The sequence below is a fragment of the Lissotriton helveticus genome, chromosome 8 (assembly GCF_964261635.1).
Source record: "Lissotriton helveticus chromosome 8, aLisHel1.1, whole genome shotgun sequence".
Taxonomy (NCBI): domain Eukaryota; kingdom Metazoa; phylum Chordata; class Amphibia; order Caudata; family Salamandridae; genus Lissotriton; species Lissotriton helveticus.
In genome coordinates, this window is record NC_136069.1 from 688395779 (window position 1) to 688409637 (window position 13859).

Sequence of the window (13859 nt, forward strand, 5' to 3'; positions counted from 1 at the left end):
CCTAATTGTGTGTCTCTGAGAAGCTAGAAGAGCAGGACATTTATGAGGAACTTTTCCAGGGCTTTGAAAACAGTTTAATTTCCCCCCATCTCCTAAGGTCAGGACAGGGTGATGATGCTGGTCAAGGAATGTTACACCTAAAGCAGGCCTCAAAACCCAGATTTTCCCTCTTTGAGACTTTTCCAACACAGACATTTGGTTCAAAAGGACCTCATAGCGAATGTATCCATCCTTGCAGAGCCCTACATGTCTGTGGCTTCCAGTCTTGCCCCGCTGAAGGGTTTTGACCTCCAAAATAGTAAATAAGTCTAAAGGTAAAACTTTGGACCAGGGCGAGGCAGTAAATCTATCTGACCCATGAAGAAACCACAGCTGTTTCAAAATCCAGGTTTGTCTTGCTGAGAGCTTTTGATGGCATAACCATCAGCTTCAGAATTCAAAGAAAAGGTATTCAACTTAGAAGCACCCTCTTCATCCACAGCCTTGAACCTTAGGCCACATGCACTTTCCTACTTCAAGACTAAAGGCCTGATCGCGATTTTGGCAGATGAGTCACTCCATTACAAATCTGATGGATATCCCGTCCGCCGTTTTACAAGTTCCATGGGATATGATGAAACTGTAATTCGGCGAATGGGATACCCATCACATTAGTGACGGAGTTACTGTGTACGCCATGATCATAACCAGAGTTATGTATCAACGGGGTGACCCTTAAGACCACTGGACCCGGGTATATATATGGTACATCAAGGAATGGTCACAGTTGGATTCAGTTGCATTCCAACTTGAAAGAAACTAATTTGTATAAGCATAAAAACAATGTAGACATCACCACAAGATGTCAATGAGTAATTGGGAATTCATTTTATCACAAACATTACAAAATTACGAGTGAATCAAAAAAGTTAATACAATAAATGTATGAATCAAAAACATGAACTTGGTGCTCAAGAGGGAAGGAAAGGGGGAGTGAGTGTTTTTAGAACCGTTGCGTGATGGTGTAAAGGAAGGAAAAGGGAATGTGCTTTACACACATGCAAGGATTGTAGAACCTATCCCGCCAACTACGTGACACATGCATATAAAGCAAAACATAACATAATAGGTACAGATATAAAATCCCTGTCGCCTATGTTTGATACAAAATAATACAATCTGTCGACATTTCGACCCCTGTATACGTACAGGTGATTTCAGCCTTATGGGGAGATCTTCATCAGGACTGTGGGAGACTCATGAAGGGGGGGACGTAAGCACCTGGAATAAATTAGGCAAGCACTAATTAGGTGATATAAACAAAAGGGAAACACCAATGTGTTTGAGAATGAATAAGATAATTACCAACGGGAAACAGCACGATGAGTACGGCTGTGTGTTGACAGATGGGCCTCTAAGCTAGAGTGCCAGAGGCGAAGAAGACAAGAAATTGTCTACATGAGAGATCTGTGCCATGCAAATATGTACCAAACGCTAAAGCTTCACAAGAGGAATCACTGTAAACAAATGAAAGCAGCCCCGATCCGAATCCACAAGTACACCGGGGTATCCAACAGGGTGATGAATCGCCTGTAAAAAAATGTGTAAGGGCTACGATTAAAAACCAGTGGGTAAGAAACATGCCCCATGTGGTGGAGCTAAAATGTATAGATACATTGATTAAGGCAAGATGTAACCGTTACATAAGTGCACAGGTGCTACAATCTCAGTTAGACGATGCTACAACTTGGTGTACATCCGGGCTCTGGCCATGTTAGTTAACTGTCCAATGTCTCATCTCAATAAATTGTAAAAAGTGCTAATAGGCAACCAGTAAATGGTCACTGAAAAATCCAATCACTAATCACCACCTCGTGGTTGAAAGAACATGCCCCGTTTGGGGGAGCTAACAAATAAAACAGATATACTTCGAGGCAAGATGTAACCATTATATAAGTGCATGATCATAATCAGGTTATAATTCCAAAGGTAAAATCTTTGATTGGGATGAACTGCTTTGTGTATCTGACCTCAGCACCATCACGCTTGGCATGAATTTGCAACTTGGTCCTGATCGTCAGTGAACAATCAGTTTAGATTCGCGCTTTACTTTTTTAGGCATTTTTTGCCTTACAACTATAAATAATTATATCCCACTTTCCATTACTTTATTTTAGAAACCTTGGTGTTTGTGGTGTCATTATTGTGTTCTCCATTTTTTCTAATTGTTTTCTGATATTTATTGTATTAAGTTATTTAGTTTAAATGTATTGATACTTCTTGATCTTAATCTGCACTGCGAATATTGCCTGATGCATGTATCATAGCCACTAGTCATTGAGCAAAAATATTCTCATAACTGTGTTGGACCTAACAAGAGAAGATTCATTACTTGGTAGGTGTACCACTTCACATATTAGAAAACCTAATTCCTGACATTTATTTATTCCTAATATAATGAAAAGAAAAACTCACCTCAACAGCCAAATACATTACTACTTAGCCACCATCACAGAAGTAAAGATCTATTCAAATCTTTCTAACATCATGTAAACCTGTGTCAGAATCCACTAAAAAATAACTGAAGTATTAATGAGAAGCCAACAAAATCAGACATAAACATTCACCACACCAGAGGAACAAATACCTATCCTCCTAAGCTTTTATCCCCCAGATAATGCTTACAGGTGGACAACTGTCATCGATTCTATCCTGTTTGCCTTTTATATATCACATTACAGGCACTGCCTCTTTCATAGCTACATCTCAAGTGTAAAAGCAATCTCTTTTGTGCCCTTCTACCCTCTGTTCCACTCGTTTTTTTGTGCCCTTCTGCCCTCTGTGCCACTCGTTTTTCCCTCGTTTCTGTGCCGCTTTTGCTTTCTATTCCACTCGTTTTTTGTGCCCTTTTGCCTTCTGTGCCACTCGTTTTCCCTCGATTTTGTGCCCCTTTTTCCTTCTGTTACCTTCGTTGTTCCTCACCGCCCTCGCCGCGGCATCCTCTGGGCCCCGCCCCCCTGACAGCCCACTGCCCATTCGCTGCCCCGCCTCCCACTTCCCAGCTGTCCTCCCTCCCACCTCTCCATATATGCCGGCCGGAGCAGGGCTGAAGGCGCGCCGAAGGCAAGCCCATCTGCTCCCGTCCACACCTGGACCGTGCCCAGCGCCAGAACCCCTGGCCCCCGCACCCGCCATGATGACCGCGCCACTACGACGCCAGCACACTGCACGCTCTCAACTCCGGACGGAGACACACCTGCTTCAAGGCCACCCTGAAACACACAGACGGCCCCTTCACCTGCCGGAACTGCAGCTACACCAGCATCAGAGCCGATGAACCACTCGCAAAGAAAGACCCCAACCACCTCCGATACATACTACTGAACACCTGCTCCACACGTAAGCATGCCGTTGAGCTCTGGGACCAGCTCGACACAACATCCCGGGACGTCGCCTTCCTGACAGAGACCTGGTTTAATGACTCTTCCACACCCGACATCGCCATAGCCATCCCAGACGGCTACAAGATCACCCGCAGACACCGCACCAACGGAGTTGGAGCTGAACAGATGCATTTTCAGATCCACACATACCCTAACTCCACCCTCAGAGGCACCCTCATCTACCGACCCCCCCGGACCCTGCCCCCAGTTCAGCGACTCCATCGCCGACTTGATCAGCATGCACGCCCCGACCTCCACCGACTACATCCTCCTCGGAGACATGAACTTTCACCTTGAGAACAACAACTCCACAACTCCACAACCCTGATCGATAACACTCGCCAACCTCGGACTGAAGCAACTCGTCACAATGCCCACCCACTCCGCAGGCAACACGCTCGACCCTGGCTTCTCCTCAAGCCCGCACGTCTCCATCAGCCACACCACTAATCTCCTCTGGACCGACCACAGCTGCATCCACTTCACGTTCCAGAAACCCACCACACACCACCACACCCAATAGATCCCCGCCGCTTCTGGAGCAAAATCACCGAAGACCAACTATGCGCAAACCTCGCTCTCAGCCCACCCACCGAGCCCTCAAACACCAATGACACTGCCCATAGCCTCAGACGCTTGATCGAGGACAGTGCCAACACCCTCGCTAAACAAACCCTCCCACAGAGACACCAGCAAGAGGGCCAGCTGGTTCATCCCAGAACTCCTAGCCTCCAAGCAAGCCTGCCGGAAACTAGAGAAGAAATGGCACAGTGAACAAACTCCGGACAGCCACGCAGCGCACAAGGACGCCATCCGCAGCCACCACCACCTCATCAGGGCAGCCAAGAGGACCTCCTTCAAAGACTGCCTCGACAACAATGCACACAATAGCAAGGAGTTCTTCAACTTCGTGAAGGAACTCTCCAACCCCAGCTCCAACACCAATGACATCCCCCCGTCGCAAGCCGTGTGCGACTCCCTCGCCACCTTCTTCCACCGCAAGATAGCAGACATCTACGACAGCTTCAACACCCAGACAGCCCCAACAGACAGCAACCCAACAGACCCTCCGCACACCATCGACCACGACCTCTGTTGCCTGGGCCAGCGTGATCATCGATGACACCATCAAGACCATGCACACAATCCACTCCGGCTCTCCTTTAGACCCATTCCCGCGCCACGTCTTCAACAGGGCAAGCAGCTCCATCACACCCCACCTGCGCAATGTCATCAATCTCTCCCTTGAGACCGCGACCTTCCCAGAGATCTGGAAATACGCCGAGATCAACGCCCTACTCAAAAAGCCTAAGGCAGACCAAAGAGACCTCAATAACTTCCGGCCCATCTCTCTGCTCCCCATCCCGGCCAAGGTCATCGAGAAAACCGTCAGCAGACAGATAACCCGATACCTCAAAGAAAACAGAATCCTGTTCCATTCCCAGTCTGGGTTCCACAGCAACCACAGCACTGAGACTACCCACATCGTCGCCACCGATGACATCAGGTCCCTGCTGGACAACGGCGAGACCGCAGCACTCATCCTCCTAGATCTCTCAGCCGCTTTCGACACCGTCAGCCACAGCACACTACGCGCATGCCTCCATGCCGCAGGGATCTGAGACAGGGCTCTGGATTGGACCACCTCCTTCCTCTCCGGCAGAACCCAGAGCGTCCGCCTCCCCCATTCGGTTCCAAAGCCTCCGAGGTCACCTGTGGCGTACCCCAGGGATCCTCCCTCACCCCGACGCTGTTCAACATTTACATGGCCACGCTCGCACACGTTGCTCGACAGCACAACCTCAACATAATCTCCCACACCAACGACACTCAGCTGATCCTCTCCCTCACCAAGGACCCCATCACCGCCAAAGCCAACCTCCGCGAAGGAATGAAGGCCGTCACCGACTGGATGAAGACCAGCAGTCTGAAGCTGAACTCAGTAAGACGGAGGTCCTCATCCTCAGCTCCAACCTTTCAGCCTGGGACAACTCCTGGTGGTCAACGGCACTGGGGGCAGCCCTGACACCCACCGACCACGCACGCAACCTGGGAATCATCCTCCACTCAACGCTCTCAATGACCAAGCAAGTCAACACCGTCTCCTCCTCCTGCTTCAACACCCTCCGCATGCTCCGCAAGATCTACAGATGGATCCCGAAAGATACAAGAAAGACAGTCACCCAGGCCCTCATCAGCAGCAGACTCGACTACGGAAACGCCCTCTACGCGGGAGCCCCAACCAAGCTCATCAAACGACTACAACGCATCCAAAACGCCTCGGCACGACTCATCCTCAACTTACCACGCCATGACCACAGCACCCCTCACCTGAGAAACCTGCACTGGCTCCCCGTCAACAAGAGGATATCCTTCAAGCTCCTCACCCACACACACAAGGCACTCCACAAGACTGGCCCAGCCTACCTCAACAGACGGCTCTCCTTCTACATTCCCAACCTCCAGCTACGCTCCGCCGACCTCTCACTCACCACAGTCTTGCGCATCCGATGAACAACCACCGGTGGGAGATCCTTCTCCCACCGCGCCACCAAGACATGGATCACCCTCCCACTGAGCCTACGACAGACCCAAGACCTGCTGACCTTCTGGAGGATACTCAAGACCTGGATGTTCGATCAGTAGCGCCCCCCCCCAGCGCCTTGAGACCCTTGTGGGTATGTAGTGCGCTTTACAAATAATTGATTGAGTGATCTCATATAAAGATGAAATTATGTCTCCATCTATCCCAAAAGCCACCATCATAACAACAATCACATCTACTCACCAAAAGAAAACAGAAGGCATTTTCCCAGAGTTCATTAAGACAGGTAAAATGATCCTACTGCTAAACATCTATCCGAATAATGACACCGAACATCTGACCTACATCAGAAAATATATTGAAATGTCAGAAGCACTCCAAACAAAAGAAGGCCTGGCTGCTAACTACTTCTCTAACCACTATCATTACAGAATTGACAAATATCTAAACTGTAGATAACGCCACCTCATGACCAACAGACTTATTCACTGTGTCTTCTCACTGGTTAGCCACTCAGTAGATTTCAGCCTGGCAGCCTACAAGTTCTCAACATGTGAACAATACATTTGGGATTCTATGATACATTATAGTTTCAGTGGTTCTCGTACATATCTGATAAAGCAATTGACACAAGCAGGTCCTATTGTTTGTCAGTAACTTATGGGACTTTTCAAGGCTCCTTGCTCTACTCAATTGTCTTCACTATGTATATTTAGCTCTTTGGTTCCTTGTTATCAACATTGAGCCTGATTCACAAAGGTAAACTTAGACGCTTGGTTTAAACTTTGGGAACTCAAAAAGGGCATTTCAAGTACTGTCTTTATGCCCGCCCTAGGGCCTAAGTTTAGACCAAATATTGAAGTTTACCTTTGTGAATCAGGCACCATGGTTACAAGATACACTAGTATGCTAATGATTCTGTGGTAAGCTGATAAATCTCAAGTGACTTTATGAATGTAAACTATCCAAAGACCTGATCCATCCTTATCATCTGAGCTAAGAAATAAAATCTGATGAAAAGCTGGCCAATAAAATGCAACTGCACAGATTCCCACCCCTACTGAATGCTCAATATAGTGCTCTCTTTCTCGCAACGTCACTCATGGTATATACGTGTATCTCTAAACCGATGCACTTAAATACATAACGCTACATCACATAATCCATAGATAAAGGTTTTTGAAATACTAATCACAACAATATTACTAAGTCATAAATTGTTGGTAGCATTTAATTTTAGCAACTACAAAACAGTGAATTAACTGGCAAAATGCAGATTTTGCAAGCAGCTATACTTTGTGCTTGGACAATACGTGAATTAAACACAGCCTACATCTATAAAAAGCAGCAGTGTGTGTTGTAGTCTCCAGCAACACGTTCCAATGCTATTATCCGTTATGTTATGAACACCAACTGTATTATAAGCCTGCTTGAATAGTAGGCTATTCATGAATTCAGCGCTGATTTCAGTGAAAATCCCTTGCTGATGCCATGGATAAAGTTGAGTGCATGGCATTTTGGGGGTAGAATGATATATATACGATAATACCTTATGGCAGGTTGGCTAGCGTTATCCATTGGATAGTTATCTTAACATTTCTTCATAGAACTGCATAAAAACCGCTAAAAAACATAGGAACTGTTTAGTTCCTCTGATATGGACCCTGCTCTGAATATCTATATATATATATTTTTTTTTAAATAACTAGGCCTAGACTTGGTATTGTTCTGCTCAAACAACTGCCTAAATGACAGGGCAGCTGAATATTGATCAGTGGAGTGCAAATTATTATCATTGCTTTTAGTTAACTGCCCTATGTGAGCAATTGAAAAGCGCAGTTGTACTGTACCACGCTACAGAGAGAAATCATGAAAGATAGACACCCTTTTCTGAAGGCATGAGATCAATTTCAGTTTGTGGCATTTTCTAAATTGTGTTTGCCAATTGCTAGCGAAATTATGGAGACGGATTATCACCGCCCTCGACCTTTCATTATTCCAAGGCCAGCGCCTAACAGAGTAGTGTGTCACTTTTAAACTCTTTCCCTTTGTTCCAATTTAAGAGATCCCAGGTTTCATTTCTCAAGGAATTGAAAGAGACAACTCTTCTTTAGGGAGGATCACATTCAGTTTATTGTGGAGAGTATTGTTATTGTTAAGAAAGTACACGCTTTTCACTTTTATTCATGAATACCTGTAGCACAGAACACATCCTTTTTTAATTTCCAGTACTTTTGACTAAATCATTTATAACTCATCAACTTGTTTCCGTCTTTCTATCATATGCACTTCCATGTATTTACTTTGGTAAACGTCTGACTATTGTAATGAATTATGAATATTACAGTAATACTATTTCTGACCTGTTCGTTCACATTATAATTATGAGTGGGCATGCAAGTTAAAGATAACATTTTACCTCAAGTGCTTAAAACAAACATAGGTTAATTTAGGACCCTATTTCTAAAGGTACTTTTTTTGCTGCTCACCATGTCCGAATCTAGATTTACACTCACGTGCAGACTCACATGTCTGTACCTTATCAATACAGGGAGTGGGGAATTAATTTACAAGTGTAAATGCCCTACTATTATCTTTTCACAGGGAGGGAGAGTCTTCCTTATGGAAAAGTATAGCATATACATTCGTAAAGGTATATATATTTTATTTTAATGTAAAATACAAATGTACAGTATATTAAAAAAAAATATTATCAACCTAGAATTTAAATGTCACATCACATTATCTCATCATACTAAAAATATATCAAATAATTAGGTAATTTCAAATATAATAATATAATGTACAAGTCATTTATAATGAAAATTTAAAAAAAATCCTCACTACCATTTTAAAATGTAATTACTATTTATTACATTTTATTTTGTTATATATTTTTAATTGTATACATAGTTTTATTCGAAACTAATTTCGTTTAAAACAAATTCCTAATTCATATTTCAAATGATAAAATATGTAATGGTCAAGTTAAACAAATTTTTAACAATAAAATAATTATACATCCCGCATCCACTGGGGCCAGGCTTTAACTGAATAAGGGAGGGAGGCTGCCAAGCCCCCCTCCTCGGACCGATTTTGGACCTGAGGACCCCATCCCTCACGGCTCAGCTTTAATTGTATTGGGAAGGGGGCCTCCCTGCCCTCTCCCTGGGAGGATTTCATCAAATCAAATCAAATCATAGAACATTTATTGAGCGCACATATCACTCAAGAGTCTCATGGCGCTGGTGGATGTCTCTGAGAGGATAAGACTTAAGATGAAGCTGGATATCAAACAACCATGTCTTTAAATTTCTGCGAAAACAGTTGTGATCACTTAAGGTGCGTAGATGGAATGGTAGTTTATTCCAAAAAGACGGCGCAAGGTAAGAAAAAGATCTCCTTCCGCCTGTAGTAGTGCATATTCTAGGAGACACAAGAAGCGCTTGATTGCAAGATCTAAGTATTCGACCAGGTAAATATCATGTTAGTTTTTTGGCCCAAAAAGCTGGGCCCTTTACGTACATATTCTTGTGCGTAAGGCAGAGAAACTTAAAGCTTATGCGTTTTCGTATGGGCAACCAGTGCAAAAGCTTCAGACTGGGAGCCGATGGAGATCTAGGTGGGAGATCAAGAACCAGTCTAGCTGCAGTATTCTGCAGAACCTGCATCCTTGATAAAAGATTTTTGTTAGTGGAAGCCAGTAGGGCATTCCCATAGTCCATACGATTGATGATGAGTCCTTGGACTAGGGGTTTTCGTGCCTCCAGTGGGATCCACTTAAAAATTTTATGCAGGCTGCCCATGACTCCAAAGCACGCACCAATAGTCTTATTTACATGGTCTTTCATTGACAGTTTGTTGTTTAGTTGGAAGCCCAGATTTCTCACTGACTGAGTTGGAGTAGGACAAAGGTAAAGGCTAGAGAGCCAGAAATCAACTGCCCAATACTCATCTGCCTTACCAAACAGCATTATCTCGGTTTTCCCTCCGTTCAACTTAAGGTGGTTAGTACACATCCATATCTCGATTTGAGACATAGAGTCTCTAAAGCGAGACCTAGTTTCCAAAGGGTCTGGATCAAGAGTGACCAAGATCTTGGTGTCATCGGTGTAAGACACAACTTCGAAACCAAAGGATCGAATCACTTTGGCTAGAGGGGTCACATAAATGTTAAAGAGAGTAGGACCCAGAATGGAGCCCTGCGGCACTCCCATCTTTACTGATCTACTATGAGAGTTTGTACTTCCCACCTGTACTATCATAGTATGATCAGTTAAGTAGTTCTTAAGCCACTGGAGTGCCTTACCCCTGACACCAATCTCCCAAAGACGACGTTCAAGGATGCTGTGGGAACTGGTGTCGAACGCAGCAGATAAATCAAGCAGGACGAGGATTGATGACTGTCCCCGTCTAATGCCCGCCTGATATTATCCGTTACCTCAAGCAAAGCTATTTCGGTGCTATGGGTTGCCCTAAAACCAGATTGAGAAGGGTCAAGCAGTCCATGGTTCTCAAGATGGGCAACAAGCTGTTTGTTGACCAAGAACTCAAGCATTTTTCTGAAATGAGGAAGCAGCGATATAGGACGGTAATTAGTCAGGAGTTTTGGGTCTGCAGTAGATTTTTTCAATATAGGTCGGACCCTGGCAGTTTTCCATGATATAGGAAACTCTGATTCTGACAATGATTTATTAAATAAGTCAGTGAGGTGGTTTAGCAAAGTAGGGGCAACCGTAGGAAAAATCTTTAGTTACAGAGGGTCAGTCGGTGAACCAGTTTTTATTTTAACAAAGGCTTCAGTCACCTCTGTAGAGCAGCCCGGGGTAAATTCCATCAAAATATGAGGGGGATCTAACGGAAATGACGAAGAATTCCTCGTATCATTACAATTATCCCTCACTGGAAAGGAGGTATGGATTGCCATAATCTTGTCCTCAAAGAATTTAGAGAGAGAATCTATCCAATCCTGAGAAGTAGAAAATTGAAACTGAGCAGGAGGAATGGAGAATTCCTTTAAAGTTTGATAGAGCTCTTTATTAGACTTCACAGCCTTATCAATGTGATTCAAAAGAAACATTTTCCTAGTATGCCTCATCCTCCAGAACCCCATCCCTTGGTCCCCGGCCATAAACAAATGGGGAAGAAGTGCTGTGTTACCCACCCTCCCCAGGCTGATTTCGGCTCTGGGGACCCTAAACTCTGGGGGGGCCCGGCCATTTGTCTCTGGGTGCCCTGGTCACAGCCAGGGCACCTAGTGTGCAGGATGGGGATCAGAGGGGGATTCTCAAGGCCCACGAGGTCTCAGCCATTGCTGCTGCACAGAGGGAGCTGATGGAAAGGCACCTCCCTCTGTTCAGGAGCAATAGTTTCATCTCTTTACCTGCATGCATGTATGCATACAGGGAAAGAGATTAAACTTCCGCTCCCATCTGGTGGAAGCACTTTGTCAGCTCCCGCCTGCACAACAAAACTCACATGACCTTTTTTGGGGACATTTTGTGAAGGTTCGTCAAACAGCATCAAAGATATAGCCAAGTAAGAAACGGTTTTCCTATGTAAACATGGTACTAACTATAACTACCTACTGGCAACCACCAGAAGGTAATATATATATATATATATTACCTACTGGCGGTCGCCAGTAGGTAGTTATAGTTAGGATTGTTTTCCATAGGGAAATTGCAACATTCTATTGGGAGTAACTTTGGCGCCGGTTGAGGAATCTGCCTGAAACTTTCCTCAAATTTGCCTCGCGGCTCTCCGCTCCTTCCCTGAAAGTTTGGGGGGCATTGGTCAAGTGGGGGCCGAGATAAAAGGGGGGTCCCAAAACGTGTTTTCCCCATGTTAATTTCCATAGGGCGGTTGGACTCACTTTTAGCCTGAACGGCTGAATGGTTTTCCACCAAACTTGGCAAAATTGTAGGGACTGGTAGCCCGATGTGCCTTTGCTATGTCTCAAGATATGTGCTCCAGTGGATTTTGAGTAATTTAGGTTAAAAAAAATATATATATCTATAGCCGCGCCCCAGTACGCGCACCGGGGAGCGCTCCGGGCGCACCACGCGACTTGCGCACGGAAAGCTGATTGGCTCTCGGGTGTCTGTAAACATTCCAAACAGTCCGGAACGGCCGCCGTCTTGTGTCTCGGTAGGATCGAGACAAAAGAGGTGGCAAAAAGAAAGGGGGAAATAACCAAAAGGGGGCAGGGTAGACCCCCCCTGACCCCCTAGGTTTGATGTGGGGGCCATAAAAGGGTCCCGCGGGTGAAATTTTTTAAAAAAATGTTTTCGATTTTCGCGGGGGGAGCGCCCGGTACGCACACCGGGGAGCGTACCGGGGAGTGTACTTTGGGGAAAAATAGTGAAAATAGTAGTGTAAAAAAATCATTTTGTGTGATTAGAGGTAGGGTAGCTCTGAAAAGAGCTTTTGGATTCTGTGGCTGTTTTAGGTACCTACAAGTACGTCCCATACACACCCACACGAACACAACCCCACACCCCCACAGCCACACACTCCCCACACATACCTCACACACGCACACCTCCACCCACACCCAAACACCCCACACCCCCACACCGACACCTTACACATCCACACAAACACCCACACACCCCACACACACACCTCACCTCCCCCAACACACACACACGCACACACAGATACCTCACAGACACACCCCACACATCCCCCCCACACACCTCCCTCCCCCCCCCACACACACACCTCACAGACACACCCACACATCCCACATACACACACACATCCTACACACATACCCCCCACACCCACACACCTCCCACACACACCTCACACACCCACACCTCCACCTACACTCAAACACCCCACACACCCACACCCACACACACACCTTACACACCCACGCCCCCACCCACACCCACATACACCACACACCTACACACACCTATACACCTCACCCCCCGAGACACACACACACACAAACACTTTACAGACACACCCCACCATCCCCCACACACACCTCCCCCCCCCACACATGGGGAAAACTCAGTGAAACAGTAAAATAATAATTTAAAGTGCTTAGAGGTAGGGTAGCTCTGAATAGAGTTGTTGTGTTGTGTGGGTGATTTAAGTACCAACATGTAGGTACCAATGCAGAGTCTTAAATTCAATGTACACCTTTTTTTCTGTAGATGTCTTGCATGTTGTTACAGAAGTTATTGTGGTATATGGAATCCATACCATAGTCTGTCAGGAAAGCAGAAACAGATCCTTTAAGTACTCCTTGAGAAGACCTAGGGGATCGTGGGTAGTCTACCCTGCTCCCTTATGATGTTTTAAAATTGCACAGTATACTGTAAGTTTCACGTTATACTATAATATAAACATAATCATTTTGGTAGTACTTCATGAATTAGATATAAAAATGAATAATGTCTCAAATAATTTTTAATTATTAAATAAAAATTTATTGGTTAGAATTTTCATAGTTCAATAAAACTTCCAGCATTAGATCATCTGGAATCTCCTCAAAAATGCATGTTTCTATATCTTGTAAACATTCAATAAATTGTTGATCCAAAGACTGATCGATAAAATCTTCTTCAACAAAATCTTCATTAAGAATCTCCTCATATGTAATCTCGAAGGAAAGATTGATGTTTTCTTGCTCCCCTTCCATTTTTTTGCTGTAAATTGCATAAAAAATAACTATATCAGTAGAGTTAGGGCACTGTTGGGTTTAAGTTCAGACAGGTAGTTCTGATTTTTTAACAGTGAAGTTAACTTTGGGCAGTGTATGGTAACAGGCAGGAAGTAGAAATATAAAAAAGTGCCTGTGAAGAAGCGAAAGTAAATTCATAATTATAGCAGAGAAGCCTAAGCCAATCCATAAATATAACAGAGGAGCCTAT